Below are 12,102 nucleotides of genomic sequence, written 5' to 3'. Positions count from 1 at the left end.
AAACCCTGTTAATTTTATTAACGAGCCACAAACATCCACAATAAATTAGCACACATCTTACTTATGGCAGAGCAAATTCTTGCCAAATAAACAACATTGTTTGTTCTACCAATAGTCACTGACAATGTCGCATTTGACATATGTTAGATATTCATCATTACCAAAAATAAAAGATAGATTGACCTAGGACTACACACACTATGGACAGAGCATTTATTTTTAAAGAACTATATTGTCATAAGGCATTAAGAGAGTGATTATAACACTTTATGCCTGATCATATGTATTAATTCAGACAACATAGGATTGAATAACGTGTAATGATAATATAGAATATTGCTTAGATTTAGCAAAACAAGGAACATCTATTGATTTAGAAAATGGAAAGGTTCTCAGTTCAGAAGTGTGCATCTATTTAACATGACAAGGAGTATCACCAGGAAAATGATGTTTGCTTACCCTAAAAAGCTCAAGCAGCAAAATGTATAGCTAGCTTTAAAACAACTTCCACAAGACCAATTCATAGCAGTCAAAGCCTAGGCAGAAACATTAGATGTCATATAATTAAAAAATGTAAGATCAATTTGTAAATTAGTTAGCCAGATAACCTAAAGTGACCGCTTAAAGAAGAAAACTACAAAACTGTAGTTCATAAGTGCTAAGTTTGAAATATCAATTATCGATTCTTGTCAAATGAAAAATAATATACATGTAAGATTCTTATAAGATATATCCACAATTAAAGTCAACAAGAAATCTGAAAAGGGTTCCTCTAAGCAATCAAATAAGTCACTTTGGAATACAATCTCCTGCTCATTTTATCCTCAGCTAAATTTTCAATACATTTTCTATTTAAATAGGTGCAACTTGAAGTTACTATAGGGCACTAGTTACAGTTACTTTAGATAACTATGACTGGTAAATTTCTGTGGCTTATAGAGTTTAAAACATTACGTTGTTACTGAATATTTCACCTAACTATAACAGACTTTAACCTTTGTTTTTTCAGTAAATATATATATACACATATTACCTATTGGTGGTCTCCAGTAGTTAGTTATAGTTAGGACCAAAGTTTCTGTAGGAAAAGCGTTTATTGTTTTTCCAGTAACTTTAGAGCCACGTGACGAATCTTCACAAAATTCTCACAAAATGTCCCCTTTTTTATTCAGCTGCTGTGTTGGATGCTTTTGGGTGATCCATCAAATAGAGGGGGGGGCATAAAAAAGGGGAGTCAAAAACACATTTTCCCCATGTTATATCAGTGCAAATTTTTCATTTTTTGAACACGACTACAGCCCGAGCCGCTGAACAGAATTACGCCAACAACTAGCAGAACGCTAGATGTTGGTTCAGAAAGCCTTATTTTTATGATTTGGTGTAAATCCGTTCAGTAGGTTCAATCAGTCAATCAATCAATACATTTATAGAGCACGCTACAAGGGTCTCAAGGTGCTGAGGGGAGGAGGGGTGCTGCTACTGCTCGAAGAGCCAGGTCTTGTGGTGTTTCCTGAAGGTGAGGTGGTCCTGGGTCAGTCGTAGGTGGGTGGGGAGGGAGTTCCATGTCTTGGCTGCCAGGTGGGTGAATGATCTTCCTCCGGTGGGGGTCTTCGGATCCGTGGGACGGTGGCGAGGGCGAGGCTGGCGGAGCGGAGTTTGCGAGTTGGAGTGTGGAACGTGAGGTGGTTGTTGAGGTATTCGGGGCCTGTGTCGTGGAGCGCTTTGTGTGCATGGGTGAGGAGCCTGTACGTCATCCTTTTGCTGACAGGGAGCCAGTGCAGGTCTCTCAGGTGGGCTGATATGTGGTTGTGGCAAGGGATGTCGAGGATCTGAGGTTTGACTGTGGTTCCTGCGTAAAGGGCATTCCCGTAGTCTAGTCGGCTGGTGACGAGGGCCTGGGTCACCATCTTTCTGGTTCCGGTAGGGATCCACCAAAAGATCTTCCGGAGCATGCGCAGGGTGTTGAAATATGAGGATGAGATGGAGTTGACTTGCTTGGTCATCATGAGAGAGGAGTCCAGGATAATTCCCAGGTTGCGTTCGTGGTCCGTGGGTGTCGGTGCGTTGCCCAGTGCTGTGGGCCACCAGGAGTCATCCCAGGCGGATGGGGATGGTCCGAGGATGAGGACCTCCGTCTTGTCTTAGTTCAGTTTCATCCATTCTGCTACGTTTTTCATTCCTTCCTGGAGGTTGAGTTTGGCGGTGGCTGGGTCTTTGGTGAGGGATGGTATCAGCTGGGTGTCGTCGGTGTATGAGATTATGTTGAGGTTGTGTTTGTGTGCGATGGCGGCAAGGGGGCTCATGTAGATATTGAAGAGGGTTGGGCTGAGCAATGAACCTTGGGGTTCGCCGCAGATGATCTTGGTGGCTGCGGAGCGGAAGGGAGGGACGCGGACTCTCTGGGTTCTGTCGGAGAGGAACGAGGTGATCCAGTCCAGGGCTTTACCTTGGATCCTGGCGTTGTGGAGGCGGGTTATTAGTTTGCGATGGCAGACTGTATCAAAGGCGGCAGAGAGGTCTAGGAGGATGAGGGCGGTTGTTTCCCCATTGTCAAGCAGGGTCCTGATGTCGTTGGTGGCTGTGATGAGGGCGGTCTCGGTGCTGTGGTTGGCTCGAAATCCGGACTGGGATGGGTCGAGGGAGCCATTGGCCTCAAGGAATGCAGTAAGCTGTTTATTGACGGTCTTTTCGATGACTTTAGCAGGGAAGGGAAGAAGAGAGATGGGGCGGACGGTTTTGAGGTCTTTGGGGTCTGCTGTGGGTTTCTCCAGTAGGGCGTTAATCTCTGTGTGCTTCCAGCTCTCAAGGAAGGTGGGGGACACAAGTGAGTTGTTTATGACATTCTGTAGGTGGGGTGCGATGATGGTGTTGGCTTTGTTGAAGATGTGGTGAGGGCATGGGTCGGAAGGAGAGCCGGAGTGGATGGTGTTCATAACGTGGGCGGTGTCTTCAGTGCTGATGGGAGTCCAACCGCTGAGGGTGGTTGTAGGGGGCGTTAGTTCGGTGGCTGGGGGCGGAGCCTGGGCGCCGAAGCTGTCATGTATATCGGCGATCTTGCGGTGTAAGAACAGGGCGAGGGAGTTGCAAAGGTCTTTGACGGTGTGATGTTGTTGCTGCTGGCGCTGGGGTTGGAGAGCTCTTTTACGATGATGAAGAGTTCCTTGCTGTTGTGTATGTTGTTGTCCAGCCGTTCTTTGAACGATGTCTTTTTGGTGGTGCGGATCAGCTGGTGGTGTTTGCGAGTGGCGTTCTTGAGGGCTGTCAGGTTTTCTGTCGACTGTTCGCGGCGCCAGGTTTTCTCGAGTGTTCGGCATGATTTCTTCGATTCTTTGAGGTCGTCAGCGAACCATGTGGTTTTCCTGTTGCCGGGGTTGCCTGGGGGTTCTTCAGTGGTACAAGGGTGTCGGCGCAGTTGATGATCCACTGTGTGAGGTTGCAGGCAGCGTTGTTCGTGTCAGCAATGTTGATTGGTGGTTTCCGGCTCAGTGATGTGGTTAGCTGGTCTGTGGTGACTTTGCTACAGCAACTGCGGGAGATCTGTTGCGGGCGGTGGTGGGATTTGGTCTTCTTAAAGGTGAAGTGGATGCATCTGTGGTCGGTCCAGTGCAGTCCGGTGGAGTGGCTGAACGTAACGTGGATGCTGGCAGAGAAGATGGGGCCGAGCGTGTGGCTGGCGTAGTGGGTGGGGGTGTTCACCAGTTGCTTGAGTCCGAGGTTGGCGAGGTTTTCGAGCAGGGTGGTGGTGTTGTTGTCGTTGTTGTTCTCCAGGTGGAAGTTCAGGTCCCATAGGAGGATGTAGTCTGATGAGGCGAGGGCATGTGGGCTGATGAAGTCGGCGATGGCTTCACTGAATTGTGTGTGTGGACCCAGGGGTCTGTAGATGAGGGTTCCTCTGAGGGTGGTCTTGGGGTTGTTGTGGATCTGGAAGTGTAGGTGTTCGGCGGTGGTAAGGGCATCTTCGGAGTTGGTCGTGACGCTGATGGTGTTCCTGTAGATGAAGGCGATTCCTCCTCTGGTTTGGTTGACGCAGTCCATTCGAGTGATCTTGTAGCCGTCCGGGATGGCTATGGTGATGTCGGGGCCAGAGGAGGCGTTCATCCAGGTTTCTGTGAGAAAGGCGACGTCTGGTGCTGTTGTGTCAAAGAGGTCCCAGAGTTCGACAGCGTGCTTGTGGACGGAGCGGGTGTTGAGCAGGATGCACTTGAGGTGGTTGTTGTTGCCTGGTCCGAGCGGTGGGGTGCAGGTTCAGACGCGGGTGAATTTGCAGATTTGGCAGGTGAAGGGAACGTGGGTGCGCTTCGGGGTGGCTTGGTAGCAGGCGGCTGGTCGGCCGGTGTTGAGTGCATGGAGGGTGGTGGTGTTGTATCTCAGTCGAGTTTCTTGGTTTTGGAGGGGGCCAGGGGTCCTGGTGCTGGGCGTGGTCCAGGCGTGGACGGGCGCAGACGGGCTGCGCAGCCTCCATATGAGGGGCTATGGGAGGGAGGAGCAGCTGGGAGGCGGGAGGGGGGCGGCGAATGGGGCACCAGGGGGGCGGGGCCGCAAGGGAGGCAGCGGCGGGAAAGCGCGAGGGAGGGCAGCAGGTGGGGGGTGGCAGAAAAGGCACAAGTGGGCTGGGGGAAGAGGGCACAAGGGCACCAGAGGCGACAATAAACAATAACAGTAGCAAAATCAGTCAGATGCAGAGAAAAATAAATAAAAGGACGGAATCACAGGCAACCAAGCAAGGACACAGCGGGCAGCAGGACAGCGACACAGGATGACCGTGTGGCGGCTGAGGGGGGCGACCTACCTGGTGACAGGATCAAGGGTCGCTCCCTTCACCACCGCACAGCCTCCATATGAGGGGCTATGGGAGGGAGGAGCAGCTGGGAGGCGGGAGCGGGCGGCGAATGGGGCACCAGGGGGGTGGCGCCGCAAGGGAGGCAGCGGCGGGAAAGCGCGAGGGAGGGGAGCGGGTGGGGGTGGCAGAAAAGGCAAAAGGGGGCAGGGGGAGAGGGCACAAGGGCACCAGAGGCAACAATAAACAATAACAGTAGCAGAAAACAGTCAGAGGCAGAGAAATAAAATAAAAAGGACGGAATCACTGGGTCAAGGGTCACTCCCTTCACCACCGCGCGGCCACCATATGAGGGGCTATGGGAAGGAGGAGCAGCTGAGAGGCGGGAGCGGGTGGCGGATGGGGCACCAGGGGGGGTGGCGGCGGGAAAGCGCGAGGGTGAGGAGCGGGTGGGGATTGGCAGAAAAGGCAAAAGGGGGCAGGGGGAGAGGGCACAAGGGCACCTGAATAAACAATAACAGTAGCAAAAAACAGTCAGAGACTGGGAAAAAAAGAAAAAAAAAGGACGGAATCACAAGCAACCAAGCAAGGACACAGCGGGAAGTGGGACAGCGGGACAGCGGCACAGGAGGACCATGTGGCGGCTGAGTAGACCCACCTTGACCCACACGGGGCCCAAAAGGCATTTTTTTGCAAATTTGCAGCGGTTGGGCCAGGTCCCGGGGGCCTTATGCAGAAAATAGAGGGGGATGCATGGGCCCCCTCCTGATGCTTAATATGCCCCAGGGACCACCACCTCCCCAGAGCTTTTTTAATTTTGTTGATGGGAGAGCCTTTCTGACCCTCCCAGGCCCCGTACCGCCATCTCCCAGAGGCTTAATCTTTACTAAATGCAGGGGGGCAGTGCAGACTCTCCTGCAGCATCAGGAGCGGCTACCTCCCTGCAGTTTTATTATTAATTGATGTCGGGGGCTGCACAGGCCACCATACAGCCCCAGGGACCACCACCACAGGGCTTTAATAAAAAGTAATGCGGGGGCCTCGCTGCACCCCCACAGCCCAGGGACCACCATCTCCCCAGGCCAGAAGATGGGCGGTGGGCCGCACAGCCTTTCTCCTGGAGCCCTAGATGGACCTGGCGACCGCCACCACCCCAGTGCCATCTCCAAAAATTGCTCAGGGTGCCCACCCCCATGACATTGAAATTTGCTTTGGCTTGGCAAGAGCACAGCATATGGCAAGCCATAGCAAAATATGCTCCGCTTCTAGTAAGCAAAAGCAGAAAATGCTCTATCTTAATTGAAGGGGTAGCAGAATTGCTTTTGGCCAGAGGGAGCTGCACTTTAACAGCTCCCTGTGTCCTAAAGCAATGCTGGCTCTCTCAGGAAGTGGTGAGCCGGCAGGGACCTGAGGGACCTTGAAGCCATACGCTGTCCCCAACCTTTAAAAATTGGGTGCCTGGGTGGGATGGTGCAGTGAGCTAAAAAACGGTGTTGGATCTAGCCCTGATCTCTTGACTGGGTGAGAGTATTCTGCTTACTTCAGAAACTCTGTCCATCACCACCCCTTGTTGTTAAATATTTTGTCCACCCTAAGCGTGGAAGGGTATACTCAGATGTGAGTCCCTTGCTCATTGCACCATCAGGATTCAAGCAAGCCGGGCCGACGACGGCTGAAATGCCAGAAACCGGTCCCCCGAAGCTTGTTTCCTTCCCAGTGTAAGAATTGGCTTGGTAGTTTGGTTTGCCCTGTTCCCATCATGCACTGGGACAGGAACAGACTAATTTGCATATAGCCAGGTTCTGAACTGGGATGGTGCAGTGAGCTAAAAAACGGTGTTGGATCTAGCCCTGATCTCTTGACTGGGTGAGAGTATTCTGCTTAATTCAGAAACTCTGTCCATCACCACCCCTTGTTGTTAAATATTTTGTCCACCCTAAGCGTGGAAGGGTATACTCAGATGTGAGTCCCTTGCTCATTGCACCATCAGGATTCAAGCAAGCAGGGCCGACGACGGCTGAAATGCAAGAAACCGGTCCCCGGAAGCTTGTTTCCTTCCCAGTGTAAGAATTGGCTTGGTAGTTTGGTTTGCCCTGTTCCCATCATGCACTGGGACAGGAACAGACTAATTTGCATATAGCCAGGTTCTGAACTGGGATGGTGCAGTGAGCTAAAAAACGGTGTTGGATCTAGCCCTGATCTCTTGACTGGGTGAGAGTATTCTGCTTAATTCAGAAACTCTGTCCATCACCACCCCTTGTTGTTAAATATTTTGTCCACCCTAAGCGTGGAAGGGTATACTCAGATGTGAGTCCCTTGCTCATTGCACCATCAGGATTCAAGCAAGCCAGGCCGACGACGGCTGAAATGCCAGAAACCGGTCCCCGGAAGCTTGTTTCCTTCCCAGTGTAAGAATTGGCTTGGTAGTTTGGTTTGCCCTGTTCCCATCATGCACTGGGACAGGAACAGACTAATTTGCATATAGCCAGGTTCTGAACTGGGATGGTGCAGTGAGCTAAAAAACGGTGTTGGATCTAGCCCTGATCTCTTGACTGGGTGAGAGTATTCTGCTTAATTCAGAAACGCTGTCCATCACCACCCCTTGTTGTTAAATATTTTGTCCACCCTAAGCGTGGAAGGGTATACTCAGATGTGAGTCCCTTGCTCATTGCACCATCAGGATTCAAGCAAGCCGGGCCGACGACGGCTGAAATGACAGAAACCGGTCCCCGGAAGCTTGTTTCCTTCCCAGTGTAAGAATTGGCTTGGTAGTTTGGTTTGCCCTGTTCCCATCATGCACTGGGACAGGAACAGACTAATTTGCATATAGCCAGGTTCTGAACTGGGATGGTGCAGTGAGCTAAAAAACGGTGTTGGATCTAGCCCTGATCTCTTGACTGGGTGAGAGTATTCTGCTTAGTTCAGAAACTCTGTCCATCACCACCCCTTGTTGTTAAATATTTTGTCCACCCTAAGCGTGGAAGGGTATACTCAGATGTGAGTCCCTTGCTCATTGCACCATCAGGATTCAAGCAAGCCGGGCCGACGACGGCTGAAATGCCAGAAATTGGTCCCCGGAAGCTTGTTTCCTTCCCAGTGTAAGAATTGGCTTGGTAGTTTGGTTTGCCCTGTTCCCATCATGCACTGGGACAGGAACAGACTAATTTGCATATAGCCAGGTTCTGAACTGGGATGGTGCAGTGAGCTTAAAAACGGTGTTGGATCTAGCCCTGATCTCTTGACTGGGTGAGAGTATTCTGCTTAATTCAGAAACTCTGTCCATCACCACCCCTTGTTGTTAAATATTTTGTCCACCCTAAGCGTGGAAGGGTATACTCAGATGTGAGTCCCTTGCTCATTGCACCATCAGGATTCAAGCAAGCCGGGCCGACGACGGCTGAAATGCCAGAAACCGGTCCCCGGAAGCTTGTTTCCTTCCCAGTGTAAGAATTGGCTTGGTAGTTTGGTTTGCCCTGTTCCCATCATGCACTGGGACAGGAACAGACTAATTTGCATATAGCCAGGTTCTGAACTGGGATGGTGCAGTGAGCTAAAAAACGGTGTTGGATCTAGCCCTGATCTCTTGACTGGGTGAGAGTATTCTGCTTAATTCAGAAACTCTGTCCATCACCACCCCTTGTTGTTAAATATTTTGTCCACCCTAAGCGTGGAAGGGTATACTCAGATGTGAGTCCCTTGCTCATTGCACCATCAGGATTCAAGCAAGCCGGGCCGACGACGGCTGAAATGCCGGAAACCGGTCCCCGGAAGCTTGTTTCCTTCCCAGTGTAAGAATTGGCTTGGTAGTTTGGTTTGCCCTGTTCCCATCATGCACTGGGACAGGAACAGACTAATTTGCATATAGCCAGGTTCTGAACTGGGATGGTGCAGTGAGCTAAAAAACGGTGTTGGATCTAGCCCTGATCTCTTGACTGGGTGAGAGTATTCTGCTTAATTCAGAAACTCTGTCCATCACCACCCCTTGTTGTTAAATATTTTGTCCACCCTAAGCGTGGAAGGGTATACTCAGATGTGAGTCCCTTGCTCATTGCACCATCAGGATTCAAGCAAGCAGGGCCGACGACGGCTGAAATGCAAGAAACCGGTCCCCGGAAGCTTGTTTCCTTCCCAGTGTAAGAATTGGCTTGGTAGTTTGGTTTGCCCTGTTCCCATCATGCACTGGGACAGGAACAGACTAATTTGCATATAGCCAGGTTCTGAACTTGGATGGCGCAGTGAGCTAAAAAACGGTGTTGGATCTAGCCCTGATCTCTTGACTGGGTGAGAGTATTCTGCTTAATTCAGAAACTCTGTCCATCACCACCCCTTGTTGTTAAATATTTTGTCCACCCTAAGCGTGGAAGGGTATACTCAGATGTGAGTCCCTTGCTCATTGCACCATCAGGATTCAAGCAAGCCATGCCGACGACGGCTGAAATGCCAGAAACCGGTCCCCGGAAGCTTGTTTCCTTCCCAGTGTAAGAATTGGCTTGGTAGTTTGGTTTGCCCTGTTCCCATCATGCACTGGGACAGGAACAGACTAATTTGCATATAGCCAGGTTCTGAACTGGGATGGTGCAGTGAGCTAAAAAACGGTGTTGGATCTAGCCCTGATCTCTTGACTGGGTGAGAGTATTCTGCTTAATTCAGAAACGCTGTCCATCACCACCCCTTGTTGTTAAATATTTTGTCCATCCTAAGCGTGGAAGGGTATACTCAGATGTGAGTCCCTTGCTCATTGCACCATCAGGATTCAAGCAAGCCGGGCCGACGACGGCTGAAATGCCAGAAATTGGTCCCCGGAAGCTTGTTTCCTTCCCAGTGTAAGAATTGGCTTGGTAGTTTGGTTTGCCCTGTTCCCATCATGCACTGGGACAGGAACAGACTAATTTGCATATAGCCAGGTTCTGAACTGGGATGGTGCAGTGAGCTTAAAAACGGTGTTGGATCTAGCCCTGATCTCTTGACTGGGTGAGAGTATTCTGCTTAATTCAGAAACTCTGTCCATCACCACCCCTTGTTGTTAAATATTTTGTCCACCCTAAGCGTGGAAGGGTATACTCAGATGTGAGTCCCTTGCTCATTGCACCATCAGGATTCAAGCAAGCCGGGCCGACGACGGCTGAAATGCCAGCAACCGGTCCCCGGAAGCTTGTTTCCTTCCCAGTGTAAGAATTGGCTTGGTAGTTTGGTTTGCCCTGTTCCCATCATGCACTGGGACAGGAACAGACTAATTTGCATATAGCCAGGTTCTGAACTTGGATGGTGCAGTGAGCTAAAAAACGGTGTTGGATCTAGCCCTGATCTTGTGACTGGGTGAGAGTATTCTGCTTAATTCAGAAACTCTGTCCATCACCACCCCTTGTTGTTAAATATTTTGTCCACCCTAAGCGTGGAAGGGTATACTCAGATGTGAGTCCCTTGCTCATTGCACCATCAGGATTCAAGCAAGCCGGGCCGACGACGGCTGAAATGCCAGAAACCGGTCCCCGGAAGCTTGTTTCCTTCCCAGTGTAAGAATTGGCTTGGTAGTTTGGTTTGCCCTGTTCCCATCATGCACTGGAACAGGAACAGACTAATTTGCATATAGCCAGGTTCTGAACTGGGATGGTGCAGTGAGCTAAAAAACTGTGTTGGATCTAGCCCTGATCTCTTGACTGGGTGAGAGTATTCTGCTTAATTCAGAAACTCAGTCCATCACCACCCCTTGTTGTTAGATATGGGTGGGACCAACGGCAGCCCCACTACAGGCCAGGCCCAATGTTGGTATCCCCGGGGCTGATAGTGGCCTGTGTGGTGGGCCGTATGGCCCCCTCCTTTTAAAAAAAAAAAATTAAAAAAGAGGCAGGCCCCGGTGCCAAAATCAGCCCATGGAGGGGTGCCCCGCAGCCCCCCTCCCCAAATGGAAATGCAAAAATGCAAAAAAAAAAAGGCTGCCCCCCCTGGGAATGGGATCCCTTCGGATGAACCTAGGCTGGGGAGGGGGGCCCCTCAGCTCTCTTCCCTATCAAAAAAAGGCCTTGTCCTGGGGGATGGGGTCCCCAGGTAGAAAATGACCCAGGGCTGGGGGGATGTGGAGCCTCCCTCCCTTAAACTTTTTTTTTTAAAGATTAAAACATCTGCAACTCATTGGAGGCAATGCCCCCTTCATCACCACCCTGAAAACATACCTCCTGGTGCATGGCTGGTTGGGGGATAAAGTCCCCTTAGCTCCAGAGGGTCCTCGGAGGCCAAGAAGCCCTCCTGTTACCTCCAGTAAGTTCCACAAATCGAGATTGCTGTGAGGTCTTAGGAGGCTATGCCCTCTTTCTCCATCACCCTGCAAATGCTCCTCCTGGTGCACTGCTGGTTGGGGAAAGAAGTCCTCTTGGATGCTGCGGGACCTTGGTGGCCATGAAGCTCTCGTAGTACCTCATGTAAGTCCTACACAGTGGGATTCCCGATAGCTGATCAGAGGACCCGGCCCCTAACTCCACCACTCTGCAAATGCGACTACTACTTAAAAAAAATATAGAAATCCACACAAAAAGAACCAACCTTTACAGGGATGTTATTGTTAGGAATTCGCTTTTAAAAAAACTTAGAAATTCACTGAAAAAAACAAAGGTTACAGAGAAGGTAAAGTTAGGCTCAGGTTTCACTCGTACAAAACCAGTTAAATTCATCCGTTATAGTTAGTGAGTTAACTATAACTTGCACCCCGCAATGCACTGCTTCTGACCTCACATATTAAATCCTGCATACCATGGTGAGTGACATCACTGATGACATCACCTATGACATCTCAAATTACATCACTAATGAAATCGTCCACCGAATCTCAGATGCACCCACTCACATACCCATATAATCTGTCATACACCCACTCCAACTTCTGTACTACCATTATAACACCCAGTCACAAACCCATATCAGTACCCACTCACTGATTCATAGATCTACACACATCTACTCACTCACCCATACAGCCATTCATGCACCCACTCAGTCACTGGTATAGCCACTGACATATCCACTCGTACATCCATAAAGCCACTCACACACTGAGTCTGTCACCCATAGAGCTGCTCACATAGCTACTCACTCACCCATACAGTCAAACACACATCTACTTACTAACCCATACAGATAGAGACACACCCACTCACTTGCTCATACAGATACTAACACATACTCACTTACCTATACAGTCACTGACATAAGCACACATTCACCGTTGCAGCCACTCACATTTACTCACTCACCCATACAATCACTCATATTCCCCATCACTCACATATACTGCCTCTCACATACCCAGGTGCTCACCCACATACCACTGACAC

This window comes from Lissotriton helveticus, chromosome 5_1 (genome assembly GCF_964261635.1).
Source record: "Lissotriton helveticus chromosome 5_1, aLisHel1.1, whole genome shotgun sequence".
NCBI classification, from domain to species: domain Eukaryota; kingdom Metazoa; phylum Chordata; class Amphibia; order Caudata; family Salamandridae; genus Lissotriton; species Lissotriton helveticus.
This window is presented reverse-complemented; position numbering follows the sequence as displayed.